The sequence below is a fragment of the Cyrtonyx montezumae genome, unplaced genomic scaffold (genome assembly GCF_038088225.1).
Source record: "Cyrtonyx montezumae isolate F1298 unplaced genomic scaffold, pur_monq_1.0 scaffold_30, whole genome shotgun sequence".
NCBI classification, from domain to species: domain Eukaryota; kingdom Metazoa; phylum Chordata; class Aves; order Galliformes; family Odontophoridae; genus Cyrtonyx; species Cyrtonyx montezumae.
In genome coordinates, this window is record NW_027072035.1 from 13,377,306 (window position 1) to 13,397,698 (window position 20,393).

At 42.9% G+C, this 20,393-nt stretch overlaps 1 protein-coding gene across 1 annotated transcript in view; it reads left to right on the forward strand.

The window, feature by feature from the left end:
* Window positions 1-20,393, forward strand: part of MCCC2 (methylcrotonyl-CoA carboxylase subunit 2) — a 424,975-nt gene that overhangs the window by 208,367 nt on the left and 196,215 nt on the right. The window lies entirely within an intron of this gene.

Here is a 20,393-nt window from a genome sequence, read left to right on the forward strand (position 1 = left end):
GTATATGTATACCTGATGGCGAGATTAAGACACAACGGGTCAAATATTAGCCCAACCAGTTTATTACAATCAGTAGTTGCTTAGGGATACAGGGAAGGGAAGGTGAGCAATAGAAAAGAGATGAAAAAGTAAGGAGACTTGGCAGAAAGCAAGAGAGAGAGAGAGAGAGCATCACCACTGTGTTGAAACAACAAAAGTAAAAACAGTTTCTGTCCTTCACACCATCTCTGAACAGATCTTTGTGAAAGTTATTCTTGTTCACATAGTTTTAAGAAAAAAAACTATTCTGGAGACCACAAAGGGATCAACAGTCATCAATTTGTTCATCAAAAGGTATTTAAATGCACATCATATATTTATATATGCAAAGGACTTCTGCATATATAGTTGAAAAAGCTCATTCTGTGATGAACTCAGCATGAACAAGGGTTTGCTCTACGCGGAATCTATTGCTTTCAGTCTGCCCACAGACTCATTACAGCAAAAAGGCCCAGGTGAATCAAGAAACCAGTCCCTTCAGAACCAATGCTGAGGTAATGCTGTACACAACGTTGCTAAATGGATGAAAATTCTTAATTTTCTTTCAAGATACGCAGGTGTGTGCCCTTAAGAACAGTAGAACAAAAAACTTCCCTTTGAGACATCTAAAAATCCAAGACCTTCACACAGCCTTGTAATCATTCACCATAAGACTTATTATTTCTATTGTTTGTATAATCAGTCAGATAATCTTCAAAATATAAGTCAATATTTGTCTTTGTTGTTCAAAACAGCCAGAAATAACAGAGCATTCCAGAACAACCTTCCAAGGACTATGAGCCAGGCGTACCCATTCCCATCCCTTTTCTTCAGTGATGTGAAAGATGCACTGCAGAACTCCAAGACTAAAATGCCCCAATCTCCCTGTGTACCTATTCCATTCCTGTTTGGATATCTTCTGGTGATGCGTGAGAAGAGTGTGTTATGCATAGTGGGAGTGTTTTTTCATAGAGGGAGTATGTTCTGTCATAAGGGGAGTGTGTTTTGTCATATGAAGAAACAATCTCTTTATGAGAAACAATATCTGTATGAAAAAATGCTTTGATGACAAAAAATCTCATAGATTCATAGATACATTAGGTTGGAAAGGACCTACAAGATCATCTAGTCCAACCATCCTCCTATCACTATCCCTACCCAACTACTAAATCAAATCCCTTAGTACCTCATCTAAACGCTTCTTGAACAGCGCTAGGGATGGTGCCTCAACCACCTCCCTAGGCAGGCCATTCCAGTGCCTGACCACTCTTTCGGAGAAAAAATGTTTCCTCAGGTCTAATCTAAATCTTCCCCTGCGCAACTTCTGGCCATTCCCTCTCGTCCTGTCATTATTTATCAGGGAGAAGAGGCCCACCCCCTCCTCACCACAACCCCCCTTCAGGAAGTGGTAGAGTGCAATAAGGTCTCCTCTGAGCCTCCTCTTCTCCAGACTAAACAATCCCAGCTCCCTCAGCCGCTCCTCATAAGACTTGTGCTCCAGACCCCTCACCAGTTTTGTTGCCCTTCTCTGAACACGCTCCAGGGCCTCAATGTCCTTCTTGTAGTGAGGGGCCCAAAACTGAACACAGTACTCGAGGTGCGGCCATACCAGAGCTGAGTACAGGGGGATGATCACCTCCCTGCTCCTGCTGGCTGCACTATTTTTAATACAGGCCAGGATGCCGTTGGCCTTCTTGGCCACCTGGGCACACTGCCGGCTCATGTTAGGCTGAGCATCAACCAACACCCCCGGGTCCTTTTCCTCTCTACATTCTTCAAGCCATTCTGCCCCAAGCCTATAGCATTGCATGGGGTTATTGTGGCCAAAGTGCAGGACCCGGCACTTGGTCTTATTGAACCTCATCCCATTGAGCTCAGCCCAGCTGTTCAGCCTATCCAAATCCCTCTGAAGGGTCTCCGTTCCCTCCGGCAGATCGACACATCCTCCCAACTTGGTGTCCTCTGCAAACTTACTGAGGGTACACTCAATCCCCTCGTCTAGGTTATCAATGGAGATATTAAACAAGATGGGCCCCAAAACTGACCCTTAGTGGACACCACTCATAACAGGACACCAGCTGGACTTAACTCCATTAACCACTATCCTCTCGGCACGGCCCTCCAGCCAGTTCTCCAGCCAGTTCTCCACCCAGAGAAGAGTGAACCTGTCCACACCACAGGCTGCCAGTTTACTCAGGAGAATACTGTGGGAGACCGTGTCGAAGGCCTTGCTGAAGTCCAGGTAGACTACATCAACGGCCTTTCCCTCATCTACCTGTCTGGTCACCCAGTCATAAAAGGAGATGAGGTTGGACAAGCACAACCTGCCCTTTGTGAACCCATGCTGGCTGGGTCTGATCCTCTGATTGCCTTGGATGTGCCATGTGATCTCCCTCAAGATCATCTGCTCCATAACTTTCCCTGATACTGAGGTCAGGTAGTTCCCCAGATCTTCCTTACAGCCTTTCTTGTAGATGGGAGTCACATCAGCAAGCCTCCAATATCGTCAGACCTCTCCAGATAACCAGGTATGCTGATAGATGGTAGAAAGTGGATTGGCAATCACCTCTGCCAGCTCCCTCGGCACCCTTGGGTGGATCCCATCTGGTCCCACGGACTTGTGGCAGTTCAGATGGAGGAGCAGGTCTCTGACCGTCTCTGCTTGGATCACAGGGGGTGTACTATGTGTTCCATCCCAGACTTCCAGGTCAGGGCAAGTACCCTGAGGATAACTGCTCTGTCTATTAAAGACAGATGTGAAGAAGGCATTGAGAACCTCAGCCTTTTCCTTATCCTCTGTGGTTACATTCCCTGCCGCATCAAGTAAAGGACAGAAATTCTCCTTAGTTCTTCTCTTGCTGTTAATATATTTGTAAAAGGATTTTCTGTTCTCCTTTACTGCAGTAGTCAGTCTAAGTTGGAGCTGGGCTTTTGCATTTCTAACTTTCTGCCTGCAGATCTTGGCCAGTTCTCTGTAGTCACCCCAAGTAGCCTGTCCCATCTTCCAGAGGACATAGACTCTCTTTTTCTCTCGGAGTCTCAACAAAAGTTCCCGGTTCATCCACACTGGTCTTTTTCTCCTCCGGCTTGACTTACGGGACTCCGGGACAGCCTGCTCCTGAGACTTTAAGATTTCCATCTTGAGGAGCATCCAGGCTTCCTGGACCACTTTATTCTTCAGGAGCGAGTTCCAAGGGACCCTTGCAACAAGTGTCCTGAACAGGTCAAAGTCTGCCCTCCGGAAGTCCAAGGTAGTAGTTTTGCTAGTCACTCTCTTGACGGCACCCAGAATAGCAAACTCCACCATTTCATGGTCACTCTGGCCAAGACAATCTCCAACCTTCACATCTCCTACTAGTCCTTCCCTGTTAGTGAAAAGTAGGTCTAGCAAGGCGTCTCCCCTGGTAGGCTCTTGCACCAGCTGTGTCAGGAAGCAATCATCCACACACTCAAGAAATATCATGGACTGCTTCCTCTGCGCAGTATTATATTTCCAGCATATATCAGGGAAGTTGAAGTCTCTCATGAGAACGAGTGCTGGCCATCGTGCAACATCTACGAGTTGTTTATAGAACACCTCGTCTATTTCTTCATCCTGACTAGGTGGTCTATAACAGACCCTCACCACGATGTCACTCCTAAAGACCATCCCCCTGATCCTTATCCATAGAGACTCTACTTTATCATTTCCAACCTCAAGCTCTTCAACATCAAAACACTCTTTGATATAGAGAGCTATGCCACCACCCTTTCTTCCCTGTCTATCCCTTCTGAAGAGCTTGTAGCCATCAATCCCAGTACTCCAGTCATGGGAGGGGTCCCACCATGTTTCTGTAATAGCGACAAGGTGATAGTTAGCCTGCCTCACAATGGCTTCAAGCTCCTCTTGTTTGTTGCCCATGCTGCATGCATTGGTGTAGATGCACTTCAGCTGAGACATCTGCCTCACCCCTTGCTCCAGCACAGCCCCCTTAGGCTCTTTACTGGTGAGCCCTGTTTTATCCCCTTTCCCCGTCACAGCTAGTTTAAAGCTCTCTCGATGAGTCCAGCTAGCTCCTGTGCTAGGATTCGTTTCCCCCTTTGAGACAGGTGCATACAGGCCAGGAGCCAAGTAAACTGCCCCATGGTTGAAAAACCCGAAGTATCTGTCTCTACACCAGCCTCTCAGCCAATTATCCGTCACCTGTGTTTTCCTAGCCTATTCTGTGTCCTTCACTGCTTCAGAAGGTATGGAAGAAAACACCAAATGTGCTCCCACCCCTTGAAGTAATCACCCTAAACCCCTGAAATCTCTTTTCACAGTTCGTAGGCTTCTCTGAGTTATTTCATTGCAGTCTGCCTGAACTATGAGTAAGGGATAGTAGTCAGTGGGGCGTATCAAATCCAGGAGTCTTTTAGCTATGTCCCTGACCCGGGCCCCAGGGAGACAGCACACTTCCCTATGGCTTGGGTCCGGTCTGCAAATGGGGCCCTCAGTTCCCTTTAGAATGGAGCCACCCACTACGATCACCTTTCTTTCCTTATTGGCAGCAGCAGTCTCAATGCACGGAGTCGACTGCCTTGCCATTGGTGACCTCCTGCGGGAATCTTCCTGCACCTCCCCCCTTATCTCCTCTTCAATGTCCAGTGCTGCAAACCTATTGCTTAGGGGGACCTGAGGGTACAAGGTAGGCAGAGGGGGAGATTGCCCATGGTACCGAGCAGAGACTCTCTGCCAGCCCTCCCCATCCCTCAGATATCCCCCCTCTGCCCAATGGGGACAGGTCAGGGAGTCCACCACCAATTGCGGGGGATCTCCCTGGCGCCTTTCTCTCTGGCGCTCTAGGGAGCTACTCCACCAGTCAATCTCAGGAGATTGCAAAGCACAGGAGAACTGCTTAGCACCCTCATCCAGCAGTAGCAGGCTCTGGCACTCCCTGCAACCAGAGACCTGTGTAGCCACGCTTCTAGGCAGACCTTCTGTCTGGGTCACCACAGCCTTTATAAGACAAGCCCTCTGTCTAGTAGAGACCATGGCACAGAAAATAAAAGAATAAAAATAAATAAAAAATAAAAATTAAAAACAAATAAATAAAAATAGTTTAAAATAATCACATATCAGCGTGCCGAGGGCGGGCCACTCCCTGGTGTGACCGCCGTGGGAGGGCTGTGGACGGGCTCCGCGGGCCCTGCTGTGCACGGAGGCCTTCTTTTTGGCTGGGGAATGAGACCTTGCAAGTGCTCATAGCACTCTTTGCATTGAACAGAAGACGGCTGTGTGATCGCCTGCGACACAACAAGGATGTGCAGAAGAATTCAATTGTTTTGCTTCACATATGAATGATAATAATAAATAAATAAATAAATAAAAATAAAAAATAACGAAAAATAATAATAATTAATTAAAAAACAAACAGACAAACACTGCAGACAGAGACCAGCAATAAATAGGATGGATTCGCAAGAGAGAAAGGACAGTAATTCTGCACCCTGCCACACAAGCTCCCACACCTACAGCAGCACAGTAAGGGGGTGGTACTCATGTGTAGATCACTCCTCCCTATGCCTGGTGGGCAGCAATACATCGCTGCCCTCCCTGAAGCCTTTTCAGAGCTGAGGGTGTGGGCGAGGGTGCCATTGCCCTGGCAATGCCTACGCTACATCAGCCTCTCGTGAGAGAGCTGCCAGGAGCTGAAGGGACTAGCCGCTCTCACTTGGTTCCCCTGAGACAGGAACCTCCCGAAAAACCCCCCTGTACCTCAAAATCTGCCACTGCAGCTCCGGCTGTGCTGATTCCAAAGCCATATGTTCTGTCATAGGGGGAGACTGTTTCTTCCTAGACTGGGTGTGTCATAGAGGCAGACTGTCTTATAAGGTGATTGTGTTGTAATTGACAGAAAGTGTTTTGTCATTGAGGAATTGTGTTCTGTCATAGAGAGCTTGTGTCATAGCGGGAGAGTGTTTTTTTTCTTAGAGGCAGATTTTTATGTCCTAGACTGTGAATCTTTCATCACGGAAGGGCACTATTTTGTCATAGAGTGAGAGTTCAGTCACTGAGGGAGATTGTTGTGTCTGAGTGGGGAAAGCGTTTTGTCATAGAGGAAGTTTGCTTTGTCGAAGTGGGAAAGTGTTTCAGGATGGAGGGAGACTGTTATGTCATAGATTGTTTTGTCACACCGTGAGTGTGTCATAGATGGGAGAGAGTTTTGTCATAGAGGTAGAGTGTTCGTAGATGGAGATTGTTTTTTCATACAGGGAGATTGTTCCATCATGCAGGGAGATTGTTTATTCTTATAGCAACAGCACTGTGTCATAAATGGAGAGTGTTTTGTTATAAAGGGAGAGTGTTTTCACATGGCCTGAGATAGTTTTTTTCATTTATTATTATATTTTGTCATAACTTGGGATTGTTTTATCATACTGTGAGTGTGTCATAGATAGAGAGTTTTTCATAGACGGTGAATATTTTTAATAGAGGGAGACTGTTTTGTCATAGAGGGGAGTGTTTTCTTGGAGAATGGGGGATGTGCCTGATGATTGGAGGATAGCCAATGTCACTCTGGTCTTCAAAAAGGGCAAGAAGGAGGGTCCTGGTCATTATAGGCCAGTTAGCCTCACCTCTGTCCCTGGAAAGGTGATGAGACAGCTTGTGCTGGATGCCATCTCCAGACAATTGGAAGAAAAGGAGGTTATCAGGAGTAGCCAGCATGGGTTCACCAAGGGGAGGTTGTGCTTGACCAACCTGGTGGCCTTCTATGATGTTGTCTCTGGCTGGGTGGATAGGGGGAGGGCAGTGAATGAAGTCTACCTTGATTTCAGCAAGGCATTTGATACTGTCCCCCATGACATCCTTATAACAAAGCTAAGGAAGTGTGGGATAGACGAGTGGACAGTCAAGTGGGTTGAGAACTGGCTGACTGGCAGAGTGCAGAGGGTTGTCATTGGCGGTGCAGAGTCCTGTTGGAGGCCTGTAACCATCGTGTCCCCCAGGGGTCTATGCTGGGCCCAGTCTTGTTCAACGTCTTCATCAATGACCTTGATGAGGGAATAGTGGCCACCCTCAGCAAGTTTGCTGATTATACTAAGTTGGGAGGATTGGCTGACACGCCTGAAGGCTGTGCTGCCATTCAGCAAGACCTGGACAGGCTGGAGAGCTGGGCAGTCAGAAACTGGATGAAATTTAACAAAAGCAAATGTAGAGTCTTGCACCTAGGGAGGAATAATTGCATGCACCAGTACAGGCTGGGGGATGAGCTGCTGGAGAGGAGCTCTGTAGAGAGGAACCTGGGTGTCCTGGTGGACGATAGGTTGACCATGAGCCAGCAGTGTGCTCTCATGGACAGGAGGGCCAATGGCATTCTGGGATGCATTAAAAAGAGCGTGGCCAGCAGGTCAAGGGAGGTGATCCTCCCCCTCTACTCTGCCCTAGTGAGGCCTCATCTGGACTACTGTGTCCAGTTCTGGGCTCCTCAGTATAAAAAAGACAGGGATCTCTTGGAAAGAGTCCAGCGCAGGGCCACAAAGATGGTGAAGGGCCTGGAGGATCTCCCCTATGAAGAAAGGCTGAGTGAACTGGGTCTCTTTAGCCTTGAGAAAAGAAGACTGAGAGGGGGAACTGATCCAGGTTTATAAATATCTGAGGTGTGGGGGACAAAGTGGTGAGGCCAGACTCTTTTCAGCAGTGTGTGGAGACAGGACAAGGGGGAACAGACAGAAACTGCAGCAAAGGAGGTTCTGCACGAATGTGTGCAAGAACTTCTTTGCGGTGAGGGTGACGGAGCACTGGCACAGGCTGCACAGGGGGGGTTGTGGAATCTTCTTTTCAGGACATATTCAAGACCCGCCTGGATGCCTACCTGTGTGACCTGGTGTAGGGAACCTGCTTTGGCAGGGGGGTTGGACTCAATGAGAGGTCCCTTCCAACCCCTATGATTCTATGTATTTTCATATAGTGAGAGTGCTTTTTCTAAGAGTGAAAGTACTGTATTCCCTTACAGCAAGATTATTTTGTCATATAGGGAGATACCTTTGTCATAGAGTGAGAGTGTTTTGTCATAAAGAGATTTTGTCTTTTTGTAGATGGAGAGTATATTGTCGTAGAGGGAGATAGTTTTGTTATAGAGGGAGAGTGTTCTGTTATAGAGAGAGATTATTTTTCATACTGGGAGAGTGTTTTGTCATAAACTGATTGCATCATAGAGGGAGATTTTAACCACTCCTGAGCCCTCCTTTTCATAAGCAAACAGCTTCATAGAAATGCTTTCAAATGTAAAAGTGTCCAGAAAGTGATGCTAAGACCACATGGTGACACCAACCACTCCTTACTAGGCCAGTCTTATCTCAAGAAATTCCTCAGATAGCCAGCCTGGAGCCAAAGAAATAAAAGAAGTGTTCATACACCCAGGTACTGCCAATTCATGAAGGCTCTCAGTCTGTGGCGAAGTCATACCACTTGAGACTCTCAGATGTCACACACTGAAGAATGCTAATTTATTGTACTTGTTCTAAACACAAGTAGAAGGAAATTTTAAATATGGCCTAGCTTCTTGTTCTTCCATCGGCTTCCCTACTTATATTTGTGTTTGATGAAGCACATTTATTTCAGTTCACTTGCAATGGAACTAAACTGTCCTTTAAAACATTGAATATGAGATCAACAAAAGGAGGGAATGTGGCAGACAGTTTGATGTAAATATGTGTACTGCACATAAATAAAAATCTTCATTTGTGAAAGTAACATTCTTGAGGCTCAGAACATCTGTCTGCGTACAGCAAAGAATATTTGCCTCTTTAAAATCTGCCCAAATGAAACTCCTAAAACAGTAGTCATATGTGTGGGAAAAGGATGTACCTGCATGCAAACAGTATGCAAATCTGTACTGACAGATGATATTATGTATAGCTGCTCAATTCAATCTATGTGTAAGTAATTTTTCCAATCTTTTTGATTGTGATTTAATTTCTATTTATCGATAACCACACATGAGGATTTGTCTCTTGATTACATGTCATACTATGAGCTAAAACCTATTGGAATGAATTTAACTATAGTCAAATGATTCAAGAATCACCTTGATTTTACTCATATTCTATAACAGACACAAGAAATTAGACAAAAAAAAAAAAAAAAAAAAAAACCCTCTTATCATAGCCCATCATAATGTTGAAGAAGCACATTGAGTGCTGGAGCAAGTCAAAGAAGACAGAAAACACTAAGGGTGTGAAGTCCTGTTTGGATGCCCTCCAAAAGTAACTGAGGTGCTGAACCTGATGCTGATACATCATCATAGATTTATTGGCTAATGTGGTAATATGCCTGTTGTTGACCATCTTAAAGAGTTTGGCAAATAGTAAGACAAGTTAAGCTGTTGGAGAAAGTCCCTTGCATGTGTATCTCTTCACAAAAATAATGACATGTCATCAATTATTACACAAAAATAATTTTGTCCTGGACTGGGACACCTCCCAGATACCACTAAATTCTATGTCTGTTTCACAGTAGTAGCTGTTGAGGTATTTTTCCAGATCTACATATTTATGTTTGTCTGTGTATGTATGAGTATTTATGTTTTGCATCTGTACTTACGTAGATAGACTAATCAGAGAATTATAGAATCCTCAGAGTTGGAAGAAACCTTTAAAGGGCATCTAGTCCATCTCCCCTGCAATGACCAGGGACACTCACAGCTCAGTCTAGTTGTTCAGAGCCTAGTCCAGTGTGGTCTTGAAAGTCAGTCATGATATATTTGAAGAAGTCAGTGATACTGAAGAACAAATTAATGCTGATCAAAACAATTGATTCAGCACCTTGGAAAGGACTTTAATGACAATTCTCACAATTTAGCTGCTTGTGCTGTGGAAGTACTGGAAAAGACTCTCCATCCAGGTTTCCTCTTTTGTTAATGTGTGCAAATTCAGATTTTCCAGGATGCATTTTAGTAGCATTTAACACACCTTTGCCTTTGTCTATAAAACAGGTAACATTTCAGGCCAATTTTTGCATCCTTGCCAAAGAGAGACCATTAAAATAAGGCTAATGATCACAATAGGAGGTTGCAATGGAGACTGAGAAGAGCATAGAGGCAAGTAAGATCTTATCATATTTTGGTGTGTGTGCCATATCCTTGGAGGTTGCTGTACAAGCTGCAGTTTCATCACAACACTTTTTTTATTTTTTTTATGTTGATGAAATTTACAGTCATCCTTTCAAAATCCAGCAGACAGAAATACTTGTCTGCATATAAGTACAACACTTCATAAACTCATTTGAACAAATTACCAACAAACTGTTTGGGGATGTTATGTTATTGAAACCACTTTCTGAGACTGTGACTCAGAAGTCTTCTTTTAGGGCAAAATCAAGCACAAATTAGGCCTTCTGCTTTTAGCATAAGGATTGCACAATAATTAAGTAGGACTAGTGATACACCTGATTTCACCTGATAGGGAAATACGAATGCTAGCAGAATGCTACACTTTGTCATGCACCAGGGAAGGGTAGCAGATGTGAAGGAGCACCACCTCACCTTGGCTGCAACAGCAGGCTGGCAGATAATCATCCCTTAATACCTGCACACTGCTGTACTCCTAACACATACTAGATGACAGAAGTCTTATGTAAGTCATTCCCTCAGTTGAGCTGATCTATCTGTTTTCAGTATGTAATCTTTCACCCTCACAATATGCACAAAGATTGCTATGTCCCAGGAGATGATGGTTGTTTTTTTTAATGCTTTTGTTGCTTTTCACACTAATTGTGGGACAATGCCAGGCTGAGAATTGTCATCAAAGTCCTTTCCAAGGTGCTGAATCAATTGTTTTGATCAGAATTAATTTGTTCTTCAGATATATCTGTAGCTATTTATGAGTGCAGAATTCACCTACAGCAATATTTATATTTTAAAATCCTAACCATGTATGAATTTATATTGATTTAGATTTACCAAGTTTTGCTCTTATCTTTCTATGGAAAAGTTATTGCAGACTTTTCAAGATTTTTACAAAATCTACACAGAAAAGAAAAAAATCTATTAAATTATGGGTATGTTCTTGTCTGGAATACACAAACTGGGTTCTTAATTCACAGAGAAGGCCATAGAATTGAACACAGAATTGTGGCAATAATGTGATAATACTCCAAGTTGATTCCTGGTGAATCACTAAGATTCAACAGTAAGAACAGTAGATGTGTATTGAAAAGATGCAAAAACAGGCAGTTCTCTATTAACACTACCTCTGCTGGGTAGCTTCTCCAGAGAACGCTTTGCAAACTATACATAAATCCAATTGTCTCTATAAGATGATCTGAACAGAGAAAAATCATAGTTTATGGACAGATAAGGATCTGTCAGTCTTCCTAGTTTTAAAAATACGGGAATTGTTCCACAGTTAAGCACTAGATACACTTTTAGGTAGGCACTAGTGCTGTATCCTTGCCACACTAGATATTTGTTCCACCTTGAATCTCCTCATGCTGTTACACTGGTATTGCACTCTTTACTGTGCTACTTAGATGGAACAAATCCTTGACAGAGCCTTGACAGAAGTATAAAAATTTTCAAGAGCTCACTCAGGACTTTCTACCTTCTGTTGCAGGCAGAATGAAAACTCTTTTTTGAGAGATATTTCCACATAACTTGGAAAGCTAGTGGTAGTTCCACAGAAATACTGGGGCAAAAGTTCATCTTCACTGAGATGGGAGATTTCTGTGTAAAATTTTAGCAAGATTTCGATGCCTGTGAAAACCAAAAGGTGGTGTGTGTGTAGAAATCATTACTTCCCTGTCTGGACAATAGCCATCTGATGGAGAAACACGCGTGAGCCTTCAACTTTCTGCCGTCACACCAGATCTGCGGCAGGAGGAAGGTGCGCCAAGCTGTCAGGTGAATTTAATGTTCTGGCGTTCTCAGGCATTTGACCTCTGCGTATCGTGAACACAAGAGGGCGCTAGTTACTTTGCGTAGACTTTTGGTTTTAGAGATCCTTTTCTTTCCCTAGCTCTTCGCTGCCCTGAAGAGATGCAGCAGGCACGCCTGCCTTCCTCCCCGAGATTTAAAGGCAGCGGTTCGTCTCCGCAGAGCGGCCCTGGGGCACGCACCCATCAGGCAGCAGTGACCACACGGTCAGTGTGGACTGAAAGCAGGGTGCAGGGAGGGCAGCACTGCCCTGACAGTGCTGACTCAAGTGACGGCACATCACTGTGTGCATCTTGATACACTGGCTAAACAAGGGCTCTGAGCAGCAAAGAATATACAGTCATGCCTTCTGTTTTGGTAAATGAATTTGAAAATAGGATCATAGAGCCATACAATCCTTAATGTTAGAAGAGACCTTTAAAGGCCATCAAATCCAACTCCCCTGGAATAAACAGGGACAGCCACAGCACAATCAGGTGCTCACAGACCCATTCATCTGGCCCCAACAGATTCCTGGGATGGAGCACAGTGTATCTGGACAATTTGTTCCAGGGCCTCACCACCCTCACTGTGAAAGACTTTTTCCTTATATCCAACCTAAATCTCCTCTCTTAAAATTTGAAACCATTTCCTCTTGTCCTGTCACCAGAGACCTGCTAAAGAGTCTGTTCTCTTCTTTCCTGTATCTCCCCAGGCCTCTGCTGACAGGCTGCTCTCAGGTCACCCAGTGGCCTTCTCCAGGCTGCACGGCCCCAGCTCTCTCAGCCTGTCCTTGTAGAAGAGGTGTTCCATCCCAGGGATGTTCCATTTTTGTGGCCCTCCTCTGGACATGCTCCAACAGGTCCATGTCTATCCTGTACTGAGAACTCCATATCTGGACACAGTGCTCCAGGTGAGGTCTCAGCAGCACAGAGCAGAGGGGCAGGATCACCTCCCTCACACTGCTGGCCATGATTCTTTTGATGCAGCCCAGGATACTGTTGGCGTTCTTGGCTGCAACTTCACATTGCTGGCTCATGACCATCTTTCCATCCACCAGCACCCCCAGGTCTTTTTTGTCAGGCCTGTGCTTCATCCTTTTATTTCCCAGCTTGTATTGGTAGAGGAGGTGCCTCAACCCAGGTGCAAGACCTTGCACTTAAATTTGTTGAGCCTTATCAGAGTCTCCTGGGCCCACTGCTCTGCCTGTCTACGTCTGTTTGGATGGCATCCCATCCCTCTGGTGTGTCAACCACATCCCACAGCCTGGGGTTTGAACTCTGCCAAAAAAAATCATCTGTTACATTTGTGAGACAATTTTCAGTTGATACAAATACATAATGTGCAAATTTGCAAATGGAATGTATAGAGTTGTAATCAGGTATTCAACTCAAAAATCTGATCATTTCTCTTTACTGGACTTCCATAATCCCCGTGTAAGCAGAGAAAAATATCCTTCACAATCACACTTTATTCATGTCATCACTTTCTGGCAGTACACACATTTTGAACAGTTATTGTCAAGGATGAAGTACAGGAAGAGTAAAATTTCATTAAAAATCTCTGATGAACACCTTGAGAGCTCACTGAGAATTGCAGCTGCTGCCATTGAACCAGACTGGTGCATTAGTTTCATAAAAACAAAGTCACATATCCCACTACTTTTATATTTTTGTCCCCCCCCTCTTTTTTTTTAATGTTTCAAGAAAAAGATTTTAAATTAAACTGTTTTGTTTCCTATATATTAATGATACTGTATATTTTGTGAGGGCTGCCCTGCAAGTAACGCCTCCTGTTTTATTATACAGGAGGCACATAACATGCATATAACATCAGAGGCAGATGTTGGTAGTATGACACTAGAGGTTGAACCTTCTCACCAGTATTCCATTCCACATTGTTGCCATGAGACATGCCAGCAGAGGTTTACATGTTCACATTAATGAGAATAATGCTCAGAAAGTTAAATATATATGAAAATGAATTATTGCATCCTCAGCAGAAGCTAGGATGTCGGAGTGTGTATTGTTTGTAGGGATATTTCTGGATAACAGTTCAGCACTTGGTACACAAATTATCGCACCAATTTGATGCAATGTGTACAATATGCCTGAAAATATAGGATTAAACATAAAATGTAAACCCACATAACTTAAGTAGACAATTTTTAATAATCAGTAAATAGTTCAGAAATCATTAATCAGAATTAATGCAATTTTTAATAGTTAAACATGCACTGCAGAATTAGTAGAAGACGTAAATAAAACAGCTTCTAAGTCCAACCAAATTATTTAGTATTAGTGCAGATCTGTGTTCATTCTCAAGCTTCCTCTGGGCAAAATCTCTGTTTTTCTGTCAGTGCACAAAAGCCTCCAAATTCCCTCTGCTGCTGTATCAAAGAGGGAGCAGGAGGAATTTCTACAATCAACAGGGAGTATCTATTATAGTGATGAGTGAAACAAAATGCCTGAGAATTTTGAACATTTAGGCTGTTCCAAAAGAAATGCCTCCTATTTATTTCCATTTAAACTACAACAGGTACAAACAGCACAATAACACTGTTTGATAGAGCAAATTCTTGGCTACAAAACACTATTTTTCAACACAGTCACTATAATTAATTGTCCATTTTTGCCTGCAAAGAACAAAAGCCTGCATGCACTCTGTTGCTATCTGTCATATGGCTACAAAAATGTAATGGAATATTGTTGGGAAGCTTCAGCACCAGCATCTGACTTACACCATGGGCCAAAGTAATAACGTAGAAGTCATTATTTTTGGAGCAACTTATGTAGTTTGTGAAAGAACTTATTACAGACCTTCAGAGTAAACATAATTCTACAGCTGTATTTTAATCCTAGAGACAGAACTGTAGTTATGCTGACATGAAGCAAGGTTTGAGGCATTCCCCTTTCCTTCCCTTTCTATGTAATTCTGCCCAAATCTTGGATAAATAAATACATGGACCTTTTTTTTGTTCTTGTTCAGGTTTTTTCTGCTTCTTCTGAACACATCGGGCCACCTGTAACATACGTTTTAAATCTATACACCCACAAAACAAGAAAACTAGATAATTCTTTACCTGAAATCCAGTTATTGAGAATGTTTCCCATTATACAGTAGATGCTATCTGTACAATTTGTAGTATTATAGATAAGCTTCTACAGTGCAGCTACCTCCTCCAGAAATAAGATGTTGCCACAATTCACCTTTCTTCACAGAATATGCTGATTTCCATGGTATTTGTTAAGGGTGACTCTCAGTTTTGCTTATGATTTATAGTTGCAGAGTTGGAGCTGAAACAGAATTTTATTGTTACTAAACTGTGATTTTTTTTTTCCAGAAGTGACAAATCAAAACTGTTTAGAATAATCAGAAGTTCTATTTCTTGGCCCTGGAATGCTTCATAAGATGGTAGGTTTGGTTTCCAACCCTTTCCTATTTGAAAAAAATCCAGTTTAAAATCCAGGATGTAAATCTCACTAAAACAAATATCTAAACTGTTGCATCTTCTGATAAATTCTATGAAACAATCATATTGTATCACATCTCATTACAACTGAAAGCATCCTGTAGCATGTTCATCATGAGTAATGGTGCTAAATTTGATTAACTTTGCATAGCTTCAGTCATATCCGTTGATATCCACACCAAAGTTTTTTTTACAATCTTCTGTTGAGATGTATTACTTTTTGGAGTGACGTATAATAAGAAAACAGTCATTTGTGTGTCAGTGTAAACCAAGTATTTCTTGCTTGAGTTGTTTTACTAGGAAACTTCTTTTGTTGTTTAGCATTTTTAAGTTACGAAGTAGGAGTAGCTTGTATTTGCATCACAACTGCAGTGTTTATTTTGGAGAAGGTCTGGAAAAATAAGTTTGATTCATAGAGTGCTTTTTTAAAAAGGCAGCTCCAGATTTAATAAGAAAAGCTCATCTGCCTCTGTTCTACCTGTTGTTAAATACATGTTTCTTAGATAGCATTCTGTGATTTTTATTTCCTTTTAAATTTAAGTTTGCAAGATTTTGTTCCTTATTTTTGTGACCTAGTTCAGCTAGTTCATGTGGTGACATGCAATATTCTTAAGCTTGTGAAACAGCTTCAGGAAGAAAGAAGGGTCATCTTAGTTTCAACTGGGATAGAATTGCTTTATTCAGAGCACCTGGTACGAGGCTAAATTTTGGTTCTAGGAGAAAAACAACGTTGATAACACACCAGTGTTTATAGTTGCTTGAATGGCCAAGGCCATTCTCAGCAAAGGGCCCAAGGAGCTACGAGGGAACAGAACTAGGACAGCTGATTTAAACTGACCCAGAAGATGGTCCACACAATATGACATTGTGTAGAAGGAGTTTTGAAGAGGACAGGAGTTCATCTTGCTTTTTTCTTCTTCTTGGGGGGTCTAGTTGTACATCAGCCAAGAAGTGGTGAGCAGTTGATTGTGCATCCCTTGTTCTATACATCTGTATAAATACATATAGTCATAATTATTATCCTTTTCCTCTTCTCTATCTTAATAAGTACTTTTTTTGTCAATCTACAAGTTCTACTTCCCCCCCCCCCCCCCCCCCCCCAATTTTCTCTCTCATCCCACTGAGAGGAACAGGGAGTGAGAGAATGACTGTGTGGTGTTTGGCCACCTGCCAGATTAAACCACATATCAGCACCCAGTGTGCTGTGGGGCACAAAAGGGTTGAGATGATAGCAGGTCCGATCAGAGTGTGTTAAAATATGGTGTTGTGGTAGTTCAGTACTCACTGGTCATGATGTTGATTTTTTTCTCTACATAGAAAAAGTAGAGAAAGAAATCTGTGAGAGTTTTCTCATGGATCTGTGTTGTGTAGTACCCTGCTTGCTGCTTGTTTTACCTACAATGTTTTATATTATCTCTGGGGCTTGAACTGAGGTTTTTATTTTGCAGTGCCACGTGGACATGGCTTATATTATCACAAAGTTTTGTTGTCTATCCAGCACTGTAGCCATCTTTGGGTTTTGGAAGCCATTTGTTAATACTACTAGTCATTACATTCTTTGCTTGTCGCCTCAAGGAGTCTGATTATGGAGGAGATAGGGGAGGACACTTTACAGCAGTTCCTTAGCCTCCATTTCACTTTTTCTTCTTTCCCTAGAGCTCAAAAACTAATTAATTCTTAAGAATTTTGAATATCTATGGGATGTTCAAACCAGTATGCTCTTATTGCTGTATGTTGTGAATATGTTTTAGGTAACATTTAAGATTAAACAGTATTTAAGAATATCACCCAGAGGTCTGCTCTGAAGCAGGATAGTTATGAGAGGCAGGGAGTGTGGGATGGCATGGGCAGGTGTCTAGGGTGGTAGGTGCCTCCAGAGGTTTTGAACTTCACCTCTGAGTAACTGCAGAATCCTGAAAAACTAATAGAATATTTGGAAAAGGACTGCTGTTGCCCTGACAATCCTGAACAGGCATAAATCACTGCAGTGTGCTGTGCCCAATCAAATCTCCTTCATACTAATGAAGGTGATAAAGTCCCAGTGTTGTACAAAAAGAACATGCTGAGCAAGACAGTCTGGGTTACTCCTGCCTCAGGAAAAGGCCGACCTATTTGTGGGATTGCTTTTGCTTAAGGGCCTGTGTACGAGTGGTGCGTAATGCAAAAGAATGAGGATGTCCGTTGTGCCCCTCAAGGTGATTTGGTGCTGGGTGAAGCCAGCCAATAACTTCAACTGTTTAACTGCATGTTAAATTGCATCACAGTACTGAATGTCATCATTATTATGGTTGTTACATGTCTTGTTAATGGTGTTGGGCTGAGAACCACCCAGGACAAAGAAAAATGAACTCTGATGGAACCAGAACTAGCTTCTGCATGCAGTAAACCAACACCTGCCAGATTGAACCACAGCAAGGCTGCATGTCCACAACTACTAGGCTGTTCCATGGTCACTGCTCTATCATAATACAGATCACAGAATGCTGCAACATGAACAGAAATTTAACTTAAAATGAAAGAGCTGCCAAAAAACAGAGATATTATTTGCAAATGCAAAATTAATAATTATTTTTAATAAATTTAAAGGAGGGGAAAAATACAACTACTTTCTTAAATGGTGCTGTGAGTTTTAAAGAATTTGATCTGTGCCTTAGCTGAGACAATATGCAAACCATTCCAGTCTCACGTGCTTAGTGAATGTAAGTTGTTACAAAAAAAAAAAAAAAACAAAAAAAACCACAGCAATTGAAAAAACAGACTTTGGGGGTAGAATGGAAAATGAATGTAAACATACGTCTGTCACACATAAGGGTCCTGACTAAAACTGTCCATGGGCAGCTATTAAGATGGATTCTTAAAACTGGGCTTTCATGACATAGCATCATAGAATCATGATATAGCATCATAGAATCACCAAGGCTGGAAAAGACTTCCAAGACCATCCATTACAGCCGGCCACCTACCACCAGTATTTCCCACTAAATCATGTGCCTTAGTACCAAACCTACACAATTCTTGAATGCCTGCCTGACCACTCTTACAAAGAATTACTTTTTCCTAATATCCAGCCTGAACCTCCCCCAGTGCAACTTGAGGCCATTACTTCTTGTCCAATTGCTAGTTACACAGGAGAAGAGGCCAACCCCACCTCATTACAACCTCCTTTCAGGTAGTTGTAGAGAGCAATAAGATCTCCCCTGAGCCTCTTGTCGAGACTGAAAAATCCCAGATCCTTCATTCACTCCCCATAGGACTTGTGCTCCAGACCCCTCACCAGTTTTGTTGCCCTTCTCTGAACACGCTCCAGAGCCTCAATGTCTTTCTTGCAGTGAGGGGCCCAAAACTGAACACAGTACTCAAGGTGTAGCCACACCAGGACTGAGTGCAGAGTTATGATCTCTTCCACGCTCCTGATGGCAATGTGATTTCTGTTACAAGCCAGGACGCCATCAACCTTCTTGGCCACCTGGGCACACTGCTGGTTCATGTTCAGCCAAGTGTTGATCAACACCCCAAGGTCTATTTCCTCCAAGCATTCTTCCAGCCACTCTGCCCCAAGCCCATACTGATGCATGGGCCTGTTATGACCAAAGTATAGGACCCAGCACTCGGTTTTAGAATCATAACATAGTTTGGGTAGAAAAGGATGCTTAGAATCAACTACATTCAACTCCCCTGCCACAGGCAGGGACACCTCCCTCTAGACCAGGTTGCTCAAAGCTCCATCAAGCCTGTTCTTGTTGAACTTCATCCCATTAGTCTCAGCCTAGTGATCCCAGCTGTTTATATCACTCCGAAGGGCCTTTGCCCCCAGGCAAATCAACCTTTCCAGCCAACCTGGTGTCAACTGCAAACTTACTGAGGGTGCACTCAATGCCCTCATCCAGGTCACCAATAAAGGTACTGAAGAGGACAGGCCCCAGTACCAACTCCTGGGGAACACCACTCATGACCAGTCACCAGCTGGATTTAACTCCATTCACCACTTCTCTCTGGGCCTGGCCCTCCAACCAGATCCTTACCCAGCATACACTCTACCTGTCCAAGCCACAGCAATACTGTGGGAGACAGTGTTGAAGACTTTGCTGAAGTACAGGTAGACTACATAAACACGTAGTATTCCTCATCCACCATGCTGGTCACCTGGTCATAGAAGGAGATTAGGTTGGCCAATAAGCACCTGCCTTTTATGAAACCACGCTGGTTGGGCCTGATTCCCCAGCTGTCCCCCACACAGCATGTGATCTCTCTCAAGACGATCTGTTCCATAACCTTCCCTGGCATCAAGATCAGGCTGACAGACCTGTAGTTCCTCAGATCTTCTTTGTGACTCTTGTAGATGGGAGTCACACTGACAAGTCTCCAGTCCTCTGGGATCTCTTTGGTTGACCAGGAACACTGATGATGGAAAGCAGATTGGCAATTATATCCGCCAGCTCCCTCAACACTCTTCAGTGGATGCAATCCAGCCCCATGGATTTGCATTGCATCCTATGTCCACCATTAATCATGGGAAAAAAATGTAAAACATATTTTCTAGAAACTTATTAGAATGAATGAACATTCTCTGCAAACCTGCAACCACCATGAACACTGCAAAAATTAATGTAATTTTTAGACATTTAAGATTCTCAATATAAACATAACTACCAAACTGTTCTGAATTTTTAGTCTTGATGATAAAATACCAAGCCAAAATTTTGACATAAAAAGTATTATCCATAGAAAGCAGTAGACACATAATTTTATGGAATTTGAAGAGTTCAACAGTTGTTTAACAGCCTCTGTATGTAAAAACATTTAGTGTAATGTAATCTCCAAATAGTTCTATTCTACCTGAAATTGAGAAACTTTTTTTTGAAACCATGACAACATAAAAAGAGCACATCTGTGTTAAGATCTTGCACTTGTGGTACAATTTGCTTTGGACTGGAGTTTTGGGAATGTATGCTTTATATCTGATTTCTTGAAAGTGATGAATGATAGTATTCCAATGATTTGACTAAGCTACAGCAAAGACACGACGTAAG